Source organism: Arvicola amphibius, chromosome 4, assembly GCF_903992535.2.
Source record: "Arvicola amphibius chromosome 4, mArvAmp1.2, whole genome shotgun sequence".
NCBI classification, from domain to species: Eukaryota; Metazoa; Chordata; class Mammalia; order Rodentia; family Cricetidae; genus Arvicola; species Arvicola amphibius.
Genome location: NC_052050.1, coordinates 69127415 through 69136567, shown reverse-complemented (window position 1 = coordinate 69136567; position 9153 = coordinate 69127415). Strand labels below are relative to the sequence as shown.

The 9153-nt window shown below is 44.5% G+C and overlaps 1 protein-coding gene across 1 annotated transcript in view; it reads left to right on the top strand.

Moving 5' to 3' along the window:
- Positions 1 to 7981: 7981 nt before the first annotated feature.
- The window catches only part of Sar1b (secretion associated Ras related GTPase 1B), a 31965-nt gene continuing 30793 nt past the window's right edge, over positions 7982 to 9153 (top strand). The window contains exon 1 of the mRNA XM_038324566.2: positions 7982 to 8152. The gene's annotated coding sequence lies outside the window, so the exon portion shown is untranslated. The remainder of the gene's footprint in view (positions 8153 to 9153) is intronic.

The window sequence follows — 9153 nt, the reverse complement described above, 5'->3', positions numbered from 1 at the left end:
TCAGGACTGTTATACAGAGAAACCCTGTCTTGCTAAGTAAATAATTTTTAAATAAATATATAAAAATTTAGCCTCCAGCTGGGCATACCTTTAATCCCAGCACTCCGGAAACAGACAGGTTTTCAGGACAGCCAAGACTGTGCAGAGAAACCCTGTCTCAAAAACAAAACAAAAATTTAAAAAATGTATCCTAACCTTGATTTGTTATCATTTACCTCAAAACCACACTAAAACCTATTTTCTCTGAGTGGAATTTTAAAAAATTGTCTTAAAGTTTATTTTCTGTATGTATGAGTGCCTACCTGAAAGTATTTTACACCATGTGGAGACAGTGCCCAGAGAGGCAGGAAGAGGGCGTTGCATCCCCTGATGCTGGAGTTGACAAGCAATTGTGAAGCCCCTGATGTGGGTGATGGAAAAGGAACCTTAGTCCTCTGTGCAAGAACAGTCAGTGCTCTGTTGTTGGCTTTTTTGGATTTGTTTTGTTTCTAAACTCTTTTGACTCTTTGCTCTTTTTGGCAGCCCACCACCCAGCTCCCAGATAAATACACGGAGGCTTATTCTTGTCAATGCCCGGCCTTAGCTTGGCTTGCTTCTAGCCAGCTTTTCTTAAATTACCCTGTTTATATTTTGCCTCTGGGCTTTTATTTTTCTCTATTTTATTTGCATTTCTTTTTTTCCTTCTTTCTCTTTCTTTCCTGCCTTCCTTCCTTACTTCTTTCCTTCTTCCCTCCCTCCATTGCTGGTTCTGTAGCTGGGTGGCTGGACCCTTGAGTGCTCCTCCTTCTCTTATTCCTTGATCTTTCTTGCTTCTCTTTTTCTCCTTCTATTTATTCTGTCTGCCAGCCCCACCTATCCTCTCTCCTGCCTTGCTATCCACTATGCAGCTCTTTATTAGACCAGTCAGGTGTTTCAGACAAGCAAAGTAATACAGTTTCATAGAGTTAAACAAATGCAATATAAAAGAATGCAACACATCTTTGCATCATTAAACAAATGTTCCACAGCACAAACAAATGTAACACACCTTAAAATAATAGTTCACAACAGTGTTCTTCTCTGCTGAGTTGTCTCTTCATCCCCCCACCCCTTATTACAAAGTCTAGGTAGGCTTCTTTAGGATGAAGATACTTATATCCAAATTTTCACCTAAAAGTATCTCTTACAACATCCTAAATTACATATCTAAGAACATTAAACAACAACAAAAAAAAAACAACAAAAACACGTCTTGCTTTAAAGAGAAAATAGAACTCAGATAGAAAACAAAGCTTTGAAAGGTTAGAAAAAGAAAAGATCACTCTTCAAAGAGGTAAATGCAATGATTTCTAACTTCTGTTGACTTTATCGTCTCTTTTTATTCAACTCCTTTGGAATAATCTTGGTTTGTTGACCTTGGCACAGTGGTTTGGTTTGGTTACATCAATCTTTCTTTGAACTTTGTCCTGTTTAAGCAATATCTGTGTGTTCAAATCTTTAAAAGTACATAATCTCATTGGTTAAATCAGTTAAATATCTATAAATAGTTTGCTAATAAGTAAACAATTTGTTCCATCTTTAAATTTCTTTGTTGCTATTATTAACCCCAAACTATGGTTAAATCTCTGAATGTTTTTTTACATTTTCAGTTAGTCATCTTTAAGATACTGAGGAGAAGCTAGGCAGTGGTAGCTCATGCCTTTAATCCCAGCATTTGGGAAGGAGAGGCAGGTGGATCTCTGTGAGTTCAAGGCCAGCCTGGTTTATAGAGTTAGTTCCAGGACAGTCAGGGCTACACAAGTAAACCCCATCTGGAAAAACAAAATCAGTCAAACAAGAAAAGATACTAAGGAGAGGCGAGGCATGGTGGTATTTGGGAGGCATTTGGGAGGCAGAGCCAGGTGGACTGATCTCTGAGAGTTTGAGGCCAGCCTGATCTACATCGTAAGTTCCAGGACAGCCAGGGCCACACAGGGAAACCCTGTCTTGAAAAAACAAAAACAAAAGAAAGAAATTGCTGATACTCATAAGTAGACTGAGGCTCATAATAGGCTCCTTTGCCCATGTACCCAGGCTGTTAGGTTATCAGCTGATGAAATCAAACTTTCAGGAAGGGGGATAGCGGAGAGAAGACTTTGTAGGAAGAGATGCTCAGTGCCAAGTCTCATGACGTAAGTTCGATCCCAGGAACTCTCATGGTGGACAGAAACAACTCCCTGATAGCTGTCCTCTGACCTCCAAGAACCCACAGATACACATGTGCACATGTGTGCGCGCACACACACAAAACAAAAAAAAACACATGAGAAAATACATATATTTAACATTCTTTTTAGTTTAGTCTTTGTGTCTTTCACATCATGCATCTCTATCCCATTCTTTTCCCTGTCTCTTCGTATCTACCCTCTGCCTTTGTAACCTCCCCCCAAAATAAAATAAAATAAAATTTAGGAGAAAGATAAAAGAAAAAACCAATCTTGTCATGGAAGCTGCAGTGTGACACAGTGAGCCACACAGTAAACCCCCTCTGTCCATACATCTTTACTGTCCATTGTGAAGAGTTATTGGTTTGGTTCAAAGCCTCTGGTTTCTGCTGTTATTGATGCTGAGCTCTCACTGGGATTCCTCTTGGTTATCCTGCTGATGTCCTGTGTCATGGAGGTCCTGCAGTTTTGGGTCTGCAGGACCGGTCCCTTCACATGCTCCAGCAGATCACAGATGGAGTGGATGTTGGGGTGCACCAACTCCTAACCCTGGATCTGAGCCGCCAGCTCTTTCTTGTCCTCACCACCAGGGTGAGCTCTCCTGCATTGCCCTGGCTAGTTCAGCCCTTGGAACCATGAGAAGGGGTGAGACCAGTTCTCCAGCTTCCATGTCCTCAGTCTTCAGGGTGGGCTCTCCTACATCCACGCCTCCAGGGCCAGCTCTACTGTGTTGTTCAGGTGTGGCTTAGAGCTCACTCTCCCAAGTGCTGCAGTTGAGGAGGGGCAGGGACAACTCTCCCACTCTTAGGACCTCAGGACTAGAGCTCTCACCTGCCGCAGGCATTGATGGGGGTTGAATCTCTCCCCAGCCCATGCCACCACATGACAGATGAGTAACGGGGGGACAGTTCTCCCATGCTAACAACTTCAGAACTGGCTCACCCCCACCTCCACCAACAGGATTGGCTCTATAGTGCTGCCCAGGTGAGGTGTTCTCCCACCTGCCTGGGGTGTTGCAGCCAGTGGGGGTCAGACAGGCAGCTCTCCCACCTGCCTCAGGCATTGATGGAGGGGATATATTTTTTAAAAGGTCAAATTACCAGACATGTTGGCCTTTAATCCCAGTACTCAGAAGATAGAGGCAGATCTCTGTGAGTTTGAGGTCAGCCTGGTCTACATAGTTCCAGGACAGCCAGAGCTATGTAGAGAAATCTTGTCTCAAAAAAAAAAAAAAAAAATTCTGTTTCTAGTTCAGACAGAACAATTTCAGTTGTAGACATTTGTATGAAACTCACTTGCCTCTCCAGTTTAGAAACAGTTCCTTTGCCCTCATTTGCCTGTATGTACCAGGACACCTGTTTGTATGTGACATCAACTGCTGGGAAGCACGCCCCGAGTACAGTCATCTTACAGCAAGCCAAGGAGCTTCCAGCTCTTGGAAGTCTCCCTTATGACATAGCATTCGCATTACCCACCATGTGGAGTTTGCAGCACCCTGGACTTAAACTACTAGAATGTTTTTTCTGGATTCTTTCTCCCTGGTCCATACTACAAGCTCCAGGTATAGATTCTGTTTTATCTTCGGGCACTCCAAAATGTGTTACTGTTGCTCCTGCTTGCTCAGTCAAGTTATAAATTCCTCTCAAAGGTTTTTCTTATCTCCTGCGGAATAAACCTGGAAGTCCTACCCACAGCCTTTCAAGCCCCTCATGAGCCAGCTTTGCAACCTCTCTGCCCTCACATCCAGCTAAGACAGTGGTCTTCAACTTTCTTAACACTGTGAATTAACCTTTAATTCAGTTCCTCATGTTGTGGTGACCCTAATCACAAGATTATTTTATTTTCACTGCTACTTTAGAACTGTAGTTTTGTTACTGTAAATAAAAAGAGAACCACTTAAGTAAGTGAAACATTGAGAAAAACCCAGCTGCTGCGAGACTAATTGATGGGAAGGAATGGGGAGTTGTTTTAATTGGGAACCGCCGATGACAGCGACTTACAGTACACGGTGTAGAACAGAAATGGACGTGTATTTGTTAATCCCTGTGAAAACTTTGGACTTTGCTCTCTTTATCCCTGCTAACCACATGAAACCTTGCAACGTATATTTTTTCCCCAACCCCAGGCCCTGGCTACCTCTCACCTGCCTGACTGCAGCTGCCTCATTGCCAATCTGACTTTCAGTTTTGACTTGCTCACTGTAACCTGTGTGTACTGTTACCACATGAAACCTCCCCAAACACAGTTTCCAACTATGCCTTTCCTGTTTTGATCAAAACGTCTCAGAGGTTTTTGGATTTTTGAGACAGGGTTTCTCTATGCAGTCCTGGCTGTTTTGGAACTTGCTCTGTAGACCAGGCTGGCCTCCAACTCACAGAGATCCCCTCTGCCTCCTGAATCTGGGACTCTAAAGGTGTGTGCTACAATGCCTGGCTAAAACCTCTAAGAGTTTGCAAGTTGAGGTCCTCAGTCTAGTTTAACCTAGTTAAACAGTAGTGCTTGCTAATGCTGTTCCCATAGTCACTGCTTTCTGTGCGTTTTTTCTGTCTGCTTTTAGACAGGGTCTCGTGTGGTCCTGACTGGTCTCAGACTTGGCTATGTATTCAAGTGAGGCCATTTTTGAACTCCTGACCCTCCTTGTTTCTGCCTCCCAGTTGGGATTACAAGGGTACTCCACCATGCTTGGCGACTGTTACTGTTTCTTCATAAAACTGTTCATTTATGGATATTAGTCCTAATTTTACAGAAGCAGGAACTAAAAAGAAAGCTGAAGTGACTGGTAACCTCGGAACTCATGTGGACAGACTAAGTACTGTGTTCTATAATGCTACCAACGATGTAAAAACTGGTAATATTGAGGGTTGAGAATGATCTTTATTTCTATTTTTTCCTGTTCTTCCAAACTTCAAATAATAAAAAAAATTCCCTCCTTCTTTCTGTGTGGAAAAATGGTAAACAAGCCATGATGCCCTTGCGGAAGTCAGATGACAAATTTCTTTATTCAGTCTTGGGGTTCCAGGGATTAAACTGTGGCCATGATGCCTTTACCTGCCGAGCTATCTCCCTGGCCTCCTTTCAAACTTGGACATCAAAAGGACTGGGGGATTTAGGGTGGGAGACATGGCTCAATTAGTAAAGTGCTTGCTCTGAAAGATGAGGACCTGAGATTGATCCCCCAAAGTCATGTAAAGAAATCATAGCACAGCAGCTCATGCCTGTCATTGCACTGCTGGCTGGAGAAGGGGACACAGCAGGATCCCCAGAGCTGGCCAGCCAGGGAGTCAGTTCATCTGTGAACTCCAGGGTCAGTGACTGTGCGGCTTATTTTATGTCAGTGTGACTCAGAAAAGGGAACCTCACAGGCAGATCTCTGAGTTCAAGGCCAGCCTGGTCTATATAGTGAGTTCCAGGACAGCCAGGGTGACACAGAGAAACCCTGTCTTGAAAAACCAAGAGGATGAAAGGAAAGGAAACCTCAGTTGAGAAAAGGCACCCCACCAGACAGACCAGTTGTGCGTTTTCTTGATTGATGGTGTGGGAAGGCCCAGCCCATTGTGGATGGTACCATTCCTGGGCAGGTGGTCCTGAGGTATAGAAAAAAATGTGGTTGGGGAAGCCAGTAAGCAGGACTCCTCCATGCCCTCCATATGGCATCTGTATCAACTCCTGGCACCAATTTCTTGCCCAGACTTCCCTTCTTTCTTCTTTTTGGTAAATTTTAATTTTTTTTTATTGGAAAACAATATACAATTTGGAATGAATTTGAGGCAAATTGTGCCATAAGCAGATTTTAAGTGGCTAAAAAAAGCTTAAAAAGCAAGTAACAATAAAAGAAAATGTTTCTGGTACAATACCAGCAGTACAAAAAAATAGTGTACGAGTACCTGGATAAAACAGCCGTTTTGCAATAGTGCAACTTTGAAGAACATATTGACTGTCCACGGTCCACACAGAGTTACAACTCCACACATCAACAACAACATGCTGACCGTTCCTAAAAACTATTTAAAAAGGCATAACCCAGATGTCCCCTCATTTGACCAACTCCATCTAAGTTTAGATGTGCAGAAGGGCTTGGATATATCCAGAGTAAGCCACATGCAACATGTGACTTGATCAATTTTCTAAAATAAGGTTTAAGGACAATAACAGAAGATAAGGGAAGAAAACATGGAGGAATGAAATCTTAACTACTATACATGCATATTTTTTGACAGATAAGTTACAAAGAAAAGGCAGATAAACAATTTTGTACAAGAAATTTAACACATTCTGTACAATGTCTTCACTTTGCTGCCATCATTTGTACAAACTCTTCATAGTTTACCTGCCTGTCACCATCAATATTTGCTTCCCCGATCATTTCGTCACTCTCTGCATCTGTCAGCTTCTCTCCAAGGTTTGTCATCACGTGACTTCCCTTTTTGATGAGTTGATCTGGACATAGAAGCTAAGAGAAACTCTTTCCTCCCCATGTTGATGTCGGTCATGGAGTTTATCACAGCAGTAGAAACTGTAACTGAGACAGTGAGAGAAACTGTCTCAGACAATAAGGTGGGGGGCTGGGGAGATGGAGCAACAGTGAAAGTGCTTGCTGCTCCAGCAAGAGGACCAGAATCTGGGGGCCGGAGGGAATGGCTCACAGGTCAAGAGCTCTTATTGCTCTTCCAGAGGATTGGGTTCAGTCCCCAGCACCCACATGGTGGCAAACAACCTTCTGTAACTCCAGTTCTAGGGGATCCAACGCCTCTTCGGACCTCTTCAGGTTCCTACATACAGTGCACATAGACACACTCAGACATATAGTGTGCATGTGTGTGTGTGTGTGTGTGTGTGTGTGTTTACTGCTTTTAAAAAGAGAACCCGAATTTGGATCACTAGAACTAATAAATGTTGTGTGGTTGTGAAGTCTTAGAAGGTAGAGACAGGGACTTCCCAGAGAAACTAGCTATATCAACAGGCCGTAGACTGAAAGCACCTGCTTCAAAGAGTAAGGTAAAAGAGTAAGCCAGGATAATTCCTGACAGTCAATCCCATACACACATGAAGACAGGAAAAAGGCATGACAGGTAAGACTTTAATCCCGCCCTCCAGAGGTAGAGGCAGGTGGTTCTCTGTGAGTTCGAAGCCAGCCTGGGCTACATAGTGAGTTCCAAGATAGACAAACTATGTAGAGAGACCCTATCTCAAACAAAACAGATAGGACCCAATTTTTTTAAAAATATATGATGCTTGGGACTGAACTCTGCATTTTGTAGGCCAGGCAGGCTCACTACCATTGAGCTATATTTCTATTCAGCCTCTAAAAGATGTATTTGGGTGGAGGTTAATAAAAACATTTTAATATAGGCTTAAGCATGAAGGATAAGAGAAAGATGGGTACTCAGAGGAAAAATGAGACACAAGAGCAAGGGTGTGAGATTCTCAAAGAATTGTAGGAGGTAAAACATACCCTAGTGGAAGCCCAAGGGGTCACTCAAAAAAATAAATTTTTAGGTAACAGATGCTAGGTTGGTCCTGGTGCTGCAGGATTATACTTCCAGTTTCTTAGGAAGCTGGGGCAGGAGGACGATAAATTCACAGCCTGCCTGAGCAACTTTGTGAGATCCTGTCTCAAAATATACATAATAAAAGGGTGGTGGATGCAGCTCGGTGGTCGACTGCAGCCCCTAATACCGAGAGGAAAAGGGGGGAAAAACAGACGCCAAATACAATTAATTTTTTCACATGCCTCTTGAGGTTGGTGTGAAGTGGCCCGGAGCTGGTCCACAGGGATTGGTGGTGGGACCGCAAGGAGGCGGAACCGAGGGCGAGCGGCGCTAGAGTCCCGCGGACTGCCACTAGCAAGCGCCCGCCGACCCGGAAGGAGCTGAAGAGAGCTGGGGCCGGCAGCCATACCGCTTTGCAGAGCCGGCTCGGAGCGTGGAGGGCGGTCGCGGAGCACGGAGTCGCGTTCTCTGGAGTCGCAGGTGGGTGGCAGTGCCCTCGTCCGGGAGGAGTTCGGGCGACAGCCGGGGCCCTCCGGAAGGCGCATTGTTTAGGCTGTACACTCGATCGCCCGGAGCCCTGGTTCCTGAGCCTTCGCGAATGGGGAGCCTGGTATTTTTGTTTGTTTGTTTGGCGGTGCGAGGGACTACAAGTCCGGTCCGTGCCCACGGGGACCGCTCTGGTGGCCCTTGGGGTAGAACAGTGGTTGTCACACGCAGTTCTTTCAGGAAAGAGTGCCAGGACGGCACACGAGCCTCTCTTCTTCCCCTGGGCCTCAGTTTCCTCACTTGGTAAGGTGAAGAAGGAAGCAGGGGTCATTGACAGCTGGGGGTGAGGCACGCTCTGTGTTGTCCCAGTTAGTGTGGGGACCAACTGAGCCTCTTTTCAGTAGTTACCGTTTTGCCATTGCTCAAGCCTAGTTGAGTGGAGGGAAAAGATACTGGAGGGGTGGGGGGAGGATGTCCGACAAGATAATAATTTGTTTTGAAACATCCAAATCTGGCCTTGTTAACTGAAGGAATCAAAGTCGTCTGGAGTTTAAAGTATTGGGGTGAAGAAAATCAAACCTACTGTTGTGACTTTGAACGTACGTGTGCGGGTGTCTTACCCTGACGATCTGTGTCTCTTGCTAAAATATTGGTCAGAATGGTTGCCCTGAAATGAACGAAGGAAGGTGGCCCCCATACAACACTGCAGTCGGCTAAGAAGACAGTCCCATCGCCTGTTTTACAGATGGCTAAGGAGGGAGGCTCTACAGTTTGCCAGTGATGAGTGGTATCGGTAAAATGGAGCGGCTACCACTGCACCTTTCAGTAGATTTGTGTTTGAGTCCAAAGTATTTTGACCTTTAAAAATTTTATGAACTTAGGCAGGCACCCTGACCCTATAATTCCACCTACTCAAGAGGACAGGAGCATCATTTGAGCCAAGACTGCCTGGACAACATACCCAAGATCCTATCTCAAGGAAAAAAAAATTACCC